This window comes from Excalfactoria chinensis, chromosome 21 (assembly GCF_039878825.1).
Source record: "Excalfactoria chinensis isolate bCotChi1 chromosome 21, bCotChi1.hap2, whole genome shotgun sequence".
In the NCBI taxonomy this organism is placed as follows: domain Eukaryota; kingdom Metazoa; phylum Chordata; class Aves; order Galliformes; family Phasianidae; genus Excalfactoria; species Excalfactoria chinensis.
Genome location: NC_092845.1, coordinates 5,862,001 through 5,873,608, shown reverse-complemented (window position 1 = coordinate 5,873,608; position 11,608 = coordinate 5,862,001). Strand labels below are relative to the sequence as shown.

Sequence of the window (11,608 nt, the reverse complement as noted above, 5' to 3'; positions counted from 1 at the left end):
TTAAGACTAATTATTAATAGATCATCAGTTCTTCTTCTCGATGCTGTTTCCCATCTTAGGATCTGGTTCGCGCCGGTTTTCATGCTTCGCGTGTTATTCTTCTTTCATCTAAGCTATCCGGTCTTGACCAGTCCATTCCATCTGTCTCATGGTCTTCTTTCATCCGAGCTATCCAAGCTAGACCAGTCCATTCCATCTGTCTCATGATCACCAACTTATTAACTACTAAATAACAATGTCAGCACTATTTTTGTCTTACTCTACTGTTTATGATTTCACAAAGTCTAACACCCCTACATGGGACATGGTTTGGGGCTGTACAGGGGATAAATGAGTAGCATATTGGCTGAGGATTTTACCATTTTCCTTATCAGATATACACACACAGATATATACACTCACAGATATAGACACACACAGATACACAAACACATACACACACACAGATACAACCTCAAATATACTCACACAGATATACTCACACAGAGATATATACAAGCAAAGATATACACACACAGATACACACAGAGATATATACAATCATGGATATACACACACAGATATACACACACACAGAAATACAGACAGATATATACAGGCACAAATATACAGACACAAATATACAGACACAGATATATACACACAAATATGTACAAACTCGGATATATACACACAAAGATACAACCTCAAATATACTCACACAGATATACTCACACAGATATACTCACACAGATATACTCACACAGATATACTCACACAGATATACTCACACAGATATACTCACACAGATATACTCACACAGATATACTCACACAGATATACTCACACAGATATACACACACAGATATACACACACAGATATACACACACACAGATATAATCACACACAGATATAATCACACACAGATATAATCACACACAGATATACACACACACAGATATAAACACACACAGATATACAAACAGATATATTCACACACACAGATATAAACACACACACAGATATACACACACAGATATACACACACAGACATACACACACAGACATGCACACACAGATACACACACAGATACACACACAGATATATACAAACACAGATATACACACACAGATATATGGAAACACAGATATATACACGCACAGATATACACGCAGATACACACTCACGCAGATACACACTCACGCAGATACACACTCACGCAGATACACACTCACGCAGATACATATACTCACGCAGATACATATACTCACGCAGATACATATACTCACGCAGATACATATACTCACGCAGATACACACTCACGCAGATACACACTCACGCAGATACACACTCACGCAGATACACACTCACGCAGATACACACTCACGCAGATACACTCACGCAGATACACACTCACGCAGATACACACACACGCAGATACACACTCACGCAGATACACACACACACAGTGTGTTACAGAACTTCTTTCTTCTTCCTTATGGTTTCATGATTTCCTTGACTTTTCCAGAATGAAAGATATTTTACTGAGAATCCTCACGTTTTTGTAGATCTTTATTGAAACTTTTTACGTGTTTAATTGCCAAACCCATCCTGTCGCTTTTATTCCCATACCACTGGCTCAAGTATCTCCGTACAGAGCAAAAAGAAATAGAAGCAGTCTTAGAAAACACCATAACAGAAAAGCCCAGAACAACAGATGATTGAGGAACTTTTTATTACTTTTGGTTCATTCAAGGCTAGCTTAAACTAGGAAGTGTTAAGTCTCCCAAGGCAGAAGCTGGATGGTCTCCAATCCATTCCATTTTCTAAGGTATTTATCCCCAAGCTGCCCACACTTAGTTGAGATCTTAGTTTTGCAGAGCCTTGGATTCGCCTGTGCCCCTGGGAGACCTCTTAGATTTCTATTCTAATGATCACAGCCTGACCCTTGGGACCTCCTGGCCTTCTTCCTCAGGCCCCCAGTCATAACTTGAAGTTATTTCCCACGGTGTCATGAGACAGTGAGAACAACTTCACATTGCCGGGTCACCTGGTGGCAGAATGCAAACAATGGGGTCCAGCAGCCAATGGGATGATCCTACAGCACACAATGGGACGATCCTACAGCACACAATGGGGTCCTGCAGCCCATGGGATGATCCTACACCCAATGGGATGATCCTACAGCACACAGTGGGGTCTGTGGTGCACAATGGGGTCCAGCAGCCAATGGGATGATCCTGCAGCCAATCGGTGACTGGTGTTTCATTGTGCACACAGATGCTGAGCTGACACACATGGATGTGGAGCGGCAACAATCTGGACTCAGTGGAGGAATCCAACCTGCAGCATGTGAGGATGGAAAGTAGGGAGGATTAATAAAGGCATCAGCACTGCAATAGGAACAACAGGATGGATACGGGGTATAAGGGATGGTTAATAAAGGCATCAGCACTGCAATAGGAACAACAGGATGGATATGGGGTATAAGGCAGGGATGGCTCATAAAGGCACCAACACACAACAGGAACAGCATAAAGACAAAACGCCATCCAGCTATGGGATATAAGGCCATTATACAGACACACACAGACACACACAGACACACACAGACACACACAGACACACACAGACACACACAGACACACACAGACACACACAGACACACACAGACACACACAGACACACACAGACACACACAGACACACACAGACACACACAGACACACACAGACACACACAGACACACACAGACACACACAGACACACATCTCACATCAGGTCTCTATGGGGTTTAATGGAGGCCTATGGGGTCTTATGGGGCGTCTATGGGGTCCTATGGAGTTCAAAAGGGTCTTATGGGGTCCTATGGGGTCCAAATGGGGCCTATGGGGTCTCTATGGGGTTCAAATGGGGCCTATGGGGTCTCTATGTAGTCCTTTTGCGTCTCTATGGGGTTTAATGGGGGCCAGTGAGGTCTTATGGGGCATATGCACACATATATACACACACATATACACACACACATCATGGCCCATAAATATCCCAGAAGACCCCATTAAACCCCATAAGGACCCCATAACATCCCATAGGCCCTTATTAAACCCCCATAGGGATCCCATAAGACCCCATTAAACCCCATCGGACACCCAAAGGCCCCATTAAACCCCATAGAGACCCCATAAAGGCCCCAAATGATCCCATAAAACCCCATAGCGCCCATTAAACCCCATAGTGACCATAGAGGACATTAATAGCAGCAGTCTGAATCTCCCTTTGCATTGCAGCCCTATTAACAGCAATGGGAGCTACAACGGCGCCGCCTTGTGGACACAACGCAGAACTGCAATGGAGGAGCAACAGCAGCAATAAAGAACTGAATGGAGCCATGGGGGAACAGAAACGAACTTGGGGGGCAGAATGTGATGGCGGCACTTATGGGGCACGACACACAGGCTGTACTTGGGGGGCAGAGAGAGATGGCAGCACTTGGGGGGCAAGAGGCAATGGCTGCATTTGGGGGCAGCAAGAAGGGCACTGCAATAAGAATTAAGCACTGAAGTGCATAAATGAGCTCTGGAACATTATCTTGGGTCTCAGTATGGAACAGATCCAACACAGTCAGTGTGCGCTGCTCTTATCTGCTGGGCTGAGAGTTACCGGTCAGCAAAGCTGGTTCAGGGCCATTCCAGGCAATGCAGGTTTCTGTTCCTCGCTGTTCTCATCAGGAGCTGCACATCTCTCAGGGCTCTGCTGGCACCTGTTGGACACAATACAGCAATGAAGGCACTACCCACATGTGCAGGGCAGCACCTTTTGCACAAGCAGGCACTGCAGTGGTCGGGATACCTAAAAATGGCAGAGCTCACAGCCCTGAAACAAAGCAGAAAACATTCACCCCATCCCAAAGACAAACACTCACCCACAGCCCGCAGGAGGCAAACTCCAGGGAGAAACACCACCCTTACAGCTGCTGACACTGCAATGTGGTCAGGCTGCCCCAGAAATGAGGGCAGCACAGCCCTGACATAAAGAACCCCTCACCCCAATCCAAGGCCCAGAGCTCACCCCACACTCCAAAGGAAGCAGTCCCCAAGGAGAGATACTGCCCTCATGGCTGCCAGCCTTCCAATGCAGCTATGAGCCCCAACAGGGGCAGATCACAGCCCTGCAATAAGGCAGGAATCACTCACCCCTTCCCGAGGAGCGGGGCTCACCCCACAGAAAACAGTCTGCAAGGAGATATGTGTCCCTTGCAGGTGGCACCCCTTAAATATGGTCACAACCCCCTGAGAAAAACAGAGCTCCCAGCCCCAAAATAAAGGAATCACTCACCTCATTCCAGAGACAAACAGCCCACACTCCCAAGGAAGCAATCAGGTACAGATGCTGCTCCTGCCGCTGCCAGCCCTGAAATGGGGTCAGGATCCACTAAAAAGAGAAAAACACAGCCTTAAAATAAGGAAAGGATCACTCACCCCACTCCATGGCTCACCCCATAAGGAAGGGAACACTCACCCCACCCCACAAGGAAGGAATCACTCACCCCACTCCACAAGGAAGGGAACACTCACCCCACCCCACAAGAAAGGGAACACTCACCCCACCCCACAAGGAAGGGATCACTCACCCCACTCCATGGCTCACCCCCACACTCCTAAGCAATGGAGGGCTATAGGGGGCAATGGGATGATGGGGGGCTATAGGGGGACATTAGCAGCAATTTTATATATCATAAGTAAACCAACAATAGACGACCATCTATTTCATAGTCACACACACTGCCGGCTTCACACTGCACTGAGTCAGAGCTGCAGGCCTTCTTTCAAGCGCTTTGATAGCACTGACTGCAATACACGGTACCTGGCCATAAGCAATAGATGGGAACAGCAGCACGAACACACCGTTATCGTTGCCATGGCTGAGAACAGCAACGAGGCAACAACCTGCAGCTCCTGCTGCGACGCTCCCGGACTTTTCCCTGCGTCCAAACGCTGTTCCACGGTCCGACTGTTGTTCCCCGGGCAGGAACTGCCGGCAGCTTTTCTACCCCAGCCGGAACCAACCGGACCCGGGAGCTCACCCGGCCGGGGGCAGCGACGATCGCTGCGCTTCTACCCCGCGTAGGACGGCTCCGTCCGGCTGACGGGCTGCCCTGATCCCACGCACAAACCGCTCCGCCGATGGAGGCTCCTTGTCGGCTCCCGCGGGGTTCGGCTGAGGGAGAACGAACGAGAAACCGCGAGGCGCGCCAAAGGCGGGAGAGAACGCCGCTAAAATAGGAGGGCGCCATTTTGGTCATGCGCAGTAGCGCTTTTCCGCCGCCATTTTGGACATGCGCAGTAGCGCTTTTCCGCCGCCGTTTTGGACATGCGCAGTAGCGTCCCTTCTGCCGCGGTGCATTGTGGGATATAACGCGGCAGGAGGAGGTCGGCAGTTTGGACATGCGCAGTAGCGCTTCTCCGCCGCCATTTTGGACATGCGCAGTAGCGTCCCTTCCGCCGCGGTGCATTGTGGGATATCCCGCCAAAATTGGAGGACGCCATTTTGGACATGCGCAGTAGCGCTTCTCCGCCGCCATTTTGGACATGCGCAGTAGCGTCCCTTCCGCCGCGGTGCATTGTGGGATATCCCGCCAAAATTGGAGGACGCCATTTTGGACATGCGCAGTAGCGCTTCTCCGCCGCCATTTTGGACATGCGCAGTAGCGTCCCTTCCGGCAATATAGTTTTATTAGTTGTTAGTTTATTAGTTTATTAGTTTATATTTCCGAAAAAATAGTTTTATTTCAATTAATCTTTTCGATTGGCAATGGAGTCTCATTTATGGGCAATGGAGCCTTACAATCAATACACTCTTACTTATTGGCAATGGACTCTTATTTAATGGCAATGGACTCTTAAGTCTTAATGGAGTTATATTTATTAGCAATGGAGTCTCATTTATTAGCTATAGAGTCTTACTAATTAGCATTGTAGTCTTGTCTGTTGGCAATAGAGCCCATAGGGTTTAATGGGGCCCATAGGGTATAATGGGGGCCTGCAATACCATTAACAGCCACAAGGCGGCGCTATAATGGAGCCCATAGGGTTTAATCGGGACCATAGGGTTTAATGGGAGCTGCAATACCCTCAGCGGCCACAAGGTGGCGCTATAATAGAGCCCATAGGGTTTAATGGGGCCCATAGGGTATAATGGGGGCTGCAATACCATTAAGAGACACAAGGCGGCGCTATAACGAAGCTCATAGGGTTTAATGGGGCCCATAGGGTATAATGGGGCCCATAGGGTATAATGGGGGCCTGCAATACCATTAACAGCCACAAGGCGGCGCTATAATGGAGCCCATAGGGTTTAATGAGGCCCATAGGGTTTAATGGGGCCCATAGGGTTTAATGGGGGCCTGCAATACTCTCAATAGCCACAAGGTGGCGGTATAATGGAGCCCATAGGGTTTAATAGAGCCCATAGGGTTTAATGGGGCCCATAGGGTTTAATGGGGTCTGCAGTCTCCAGTCTAAAGGGGCGGAGCCCCATATGCTAATGAGCCATGAAGCCACACCCCCGGTAGGCTGGAGTCCAAAGGGGCGGCCACCAGGTGGCGCTCTAACATAAGCTATATGGGACCCCATAGGGTTTCATGGAGCCCATAGGGTTTAATGGGGCCCATAGGGTATAATGGGGGCCTGCAATACCATTAACAGCCACAAGGCGGCGCTATAATGGAGCCCATAGGGTTTAATGGGGCCCATAGGTTTTAATGGGGCCCATAGGTTTTAATGGGGCCCATAGGGTTTAATGGGGCCCATAGGGTTTAATGGGGGCCTGCAATACCATTAACAGCCACAAGGCGGAGCTATAATGGAGCCCATAGGGTTTAATGGGGTCCATAGGGTTTAATGGGGCCCATAGGGTATAATGGGGGCTGCAATACCATTAACAGCCACAAGGCGGCGCTATAATGGAGCCCATAGGGTTTAATGGGGCCCATAGGTTTTAATGGGGCCCATAGGGATTAATGGGACCTGCAATACCTATAGCGGCCACCAGGTGACGTTCTAACATAAGCTATATGGGACCCCATAGGGTATAATGGGGCCCATAGGGTTTAATGGGGCCCATAGGGTTTAATGGGGCCCATAGGGTTTAATGGGGCCTGCAATACCTACAATGGCCACAAGGTGGCGCTCTAACATAAGCTATATGGGATCCTATAGGGTTAATGGGGCCCATAGGGTATAATGGGGCCCATAGGGTTTAATGGGGCCCATAGGGTTTAATGGGGGCCTGCAATACCTACAATGGCCACAAGGTGGCGCTCTATCATAAGCTATATGGTACCCCATAGGGAATAATGGGACCCCATAGAGTATAATGGGGCCTCTAGGGTTTAATGGGGCCCATAGGGTTTAATGGGGCTCATAGGGATTAATGGGGTCTGTAATACCCTCAGCGGCCACAAGGTGGCGCTATAATAGAGCCCATAGGGTTTAATGGGGCCCATAGGGTTTAATGGGGTTTGCAGTCTCCAGTCTAAAGGGGCGGAGCCCCATATGCTAATGAGCCATGAAGCCACACCCCCGGTAGGCTGGAGTCCAAAGGGGCGGCCACCAGGTGGCGCTCTAACATAAGCTATATGGGACCCCATAGGGTTTAATGGAGCCCATAGGGTTTAATGGGGCCCATAGGGTATAATGGGGCCCATAGGTTTTAATGGGGCCCATAGGGTTTAATGGGGCCCATAGGGTTTAATGGGGGCCTGCAATACCATTAACAGCCACAAGGCGGCGCTATAACGGAGCCCATAGGTTTTAATGGGGTCCATAGGGTTTAATGGGGCCCATAGGGTTTAATGGGGCCCATAGGGTTTAATGGGGGCTGCAATACCATTAACAGCCACAAGGCGGAGCTATAACGGAGCCCATAGGGTTTAATAGGGTCCATAGGGTTTAATGGGGACCATAGGGATTAATGGGGCCTGCAATACCATTAACAGCCACAAGGCGGCGCTATAATGGATCCCATAGGGTTTAATCGGGACCATAGGGTTTAATGGGAGCTGCAATACCCTCAGCGGCCACAAGGCGGCGCTATAACGGAGCTCATAGGGTTTAATGGGGCCCATAGGGTATAATGGGGCCCATAGGGTATAATGGGGCCCATAGGGTATAATGGGGGCCTGCAATACCATTAACAGCCACAAGGCGGCGCTATAATGGAGCCCATAGGGTTTAATGAGGCCCATAGGGTTTATTGGGGCCCATAGGGTTTAATGGGGTCTGCAGTCTCCAGTCTAAAGGGGCGGAGCCCCATATGCTAATGAGCCATGAAGCCACACCCCCGGTAGGCTGGAGTCCAAAGGGGCGGCCACCAGGTGGCGCTCTAACATAAGCTATATGGGACCCCATAGGGTTTCATGGAGCCCATAGGGTTTAATGGGGCCCATAGGGTATAATGGGGGCCTGCAATACCATTAACAGCCACAAGGCGGAGTCTTATCTATTGGTAATGGAGTCTTATCTATTGGCAATGGAGTCTTATTTATTAGCCATGGAGTCTTATTTATTGGCAATAGATTGTAATTTATTAGCAAATGAGTCTTAATTATTAACAATGGAGTCTTATTTATTAGCAAACGAGTCTTATTTATTAGGAATGGAATCTTATTTATTTGCAATGCAGACTTACATATTAGCAATGAACTCTTATTTATCAGCAATGGAGTCTTAATTATAAGCAATGCAGTCGTATTTATTGGCAACAGAGTCTAATAGGGAATGGAGTCTAAATTGTTGGCAAAGGAGTCTTATTTGTTGGCAATGGATTCTTATTAATTAGCAATAGATTCTTATTTATTGGCCTTGGAGTTCTATTTATTGGCAATGGAGTTCAATTTCTTGGCAATGGAAACTCATTAATTGGCAATGGAGCCTTACTTATTCACAATGGAATCTCATTATTACCAATGGAGATTTATTGATTAGGAATTGAATGTTATTTATTGTCAATGCAGTCTTAGTTATTAGCAATGGAGTCTTATTTATTAGCATTTGAGTCTTATTTATTAGCAATATAGTCTTCCTTTGCAATGGAGTCTTATTTATTGGCAATGGAGTCTTATTTATTGGCAATGGAGTCATAGTAATTAGCTAAGGAGTCTAATTAGCAGTGGATTCTTATTTATTGGAAATAGACTCTTATTTATTAGCAATGGAGTTTAATTTATTGGCAATGGATACTAATTAGCAATGGAGTCTTATTTATTGGCAATGGACTCTTATTTATTGGCAATGGAGTCTTATTATTACCAGTGGAACTTTATTAGCTCTAAAGCGGAATTAGTATTTGACGGAGCATTATTAATTAGCAATTGGCCATTATTATTATGATGGAGGTGATGATGATGGAGATAGATGATCCTACCGCACACAATGGGGTCTTTCAGGCACGGGATGATTCTACAGCACACAGTGGGGTCCTGCAGGCAATAAGATGATCCTGCAGCCAATCGGTGACTGGTGTTTCATTGTGCACACAGATGCTGAGCTGACACACATGGATGCGGAGCGGCAACAATCTGGACTCAGTGGAGGAATCCAACGTGCAGGGCAGATTAATAAAGGCTTCAGTACTGCAATAGGAACTACAGGATAGGTATGCGGTGTGAGGGGTGTATAATTATACACACAGATATATCCACACACAGATATATCCACACAGATATATACACACACAGATATACACACACACAGATATACACACACACAGATATACACACACATCTATACACACACACATCTATACACACACAGACATACACACACACAGACATACACACACACAGATATAAACACACACAGATATACACACACAGAGAGATACACACACAGAGAGATACACACACACAGAGACACACACTCACAGAGATACACACACACAGATACACACACACAGATACACACACACAGATATACACACACAGATATACACACACACATATACACACATATACACACACATATACAAACAAACAAATATACACACACACATACACACACACATATAGACACACATATACACACACACATATATACACACTGACATACAAACAGACAGATACACACACACACACAGATACACACACAGATGCACACACATGTACACACACACATATACACACACACACAGATATACACACAGATATGCACACACACACAGATGTACACACACAGAGATACACACACAGAGATACACACACACACATATATTCACATACACATATACACACACACAGATACACACACACAGATATACACACAGAGATACACACACAGAGATACACACACAGAGATATATACACACACACACACACAGATATACACACACACAGATATACAAACACACAGATATACAAACACACAGATATACAAACACACAGATAAACACACACACACAGATATACACACACACACAGATATACACGCAGAGATACACACACACAGATATACACACACAGATATACACACACACATATATACACACAGAGATACACACACACAGAGATACACACACACAGAGATACACACACACAGAGATACACACACACAGAGATACACACACACAGATACACACACACAGAGATACACAAACACACATATACACGCAAACAAATACACACAAACAAATACACACACACAAATACACACACACACATATACACACACACATATACACACACACATACACACAAACAAATATACACACAAACACATATACACACACACATACACACAGACATATACAAACAGACATATACACACACACAGATACACACAGATATACACACACACAGATATACACACACAAATATACACACAGAGATGCACACACAGAGATACACACACAGATACACACACACAGATACACACACACAGATACACACACACAGATAAACACACACACTGAGATACACACACACAGAGATACACACACACAGAGATACACACACACAGATATAAACACACACAGATATACACACACACAGATATACACACACACAGATATACACACACACAGATATATACACACAGAAATACACACACAGAGATACACACACACAGATACACACACACACATACACATATACACACACACAAATATACACACACACAGATAAACACACACACAGATATACACACATATATACACACACACATATATACACACACACATTTATACACACACATATATATACACACACACATATACAAACAGACACATACACACACACGCAGATATACACACACACACACAGATATACACACACACATATACACACACACACACAGATATACACACACACAGATATACACACATATATACACACACACAGAGATACACACATATTCACATACACATATACACACACAGAGATACACACACAGAGATACACACACAGAGATATACACACACACACATATATACACACAGATATACACACACACACAGATATACACACACACATATATACACACAGATATACACACACACAGAGATACACGCACAGAGATACACACACACATATTCACACACGCAGATAGACACACACGCAGATATACACACAGATAT

At 45.9% G+C, this 11,608-nt stretch overlaps 1 long non-coding RNA gene across 1 annotated transcript; it reads right to left on the bottom strand.

Annotated features, from left to right (window-relative positions):
• Window positions 1–1,536: 1,536 nt before the first annotated feature.
• Window positions 1,537–4,447, bottom strand: LOC140261562 (uncharacterized). The gene is made up of 3 exons (XR_011905737.1): window positions 4,316–4,447; window positions 3,641–3,740; window positions 1,537–2,324 (listed from the first exon to the last, which is right to left on the bottom strand). It is a non-coding gene; the product is annotated as an uncharacterized lncRNA (long non-coding RNA).
• Between the last annotated feature and the right edge of the window lie 7,161 nt (window positions 4,448–11,608).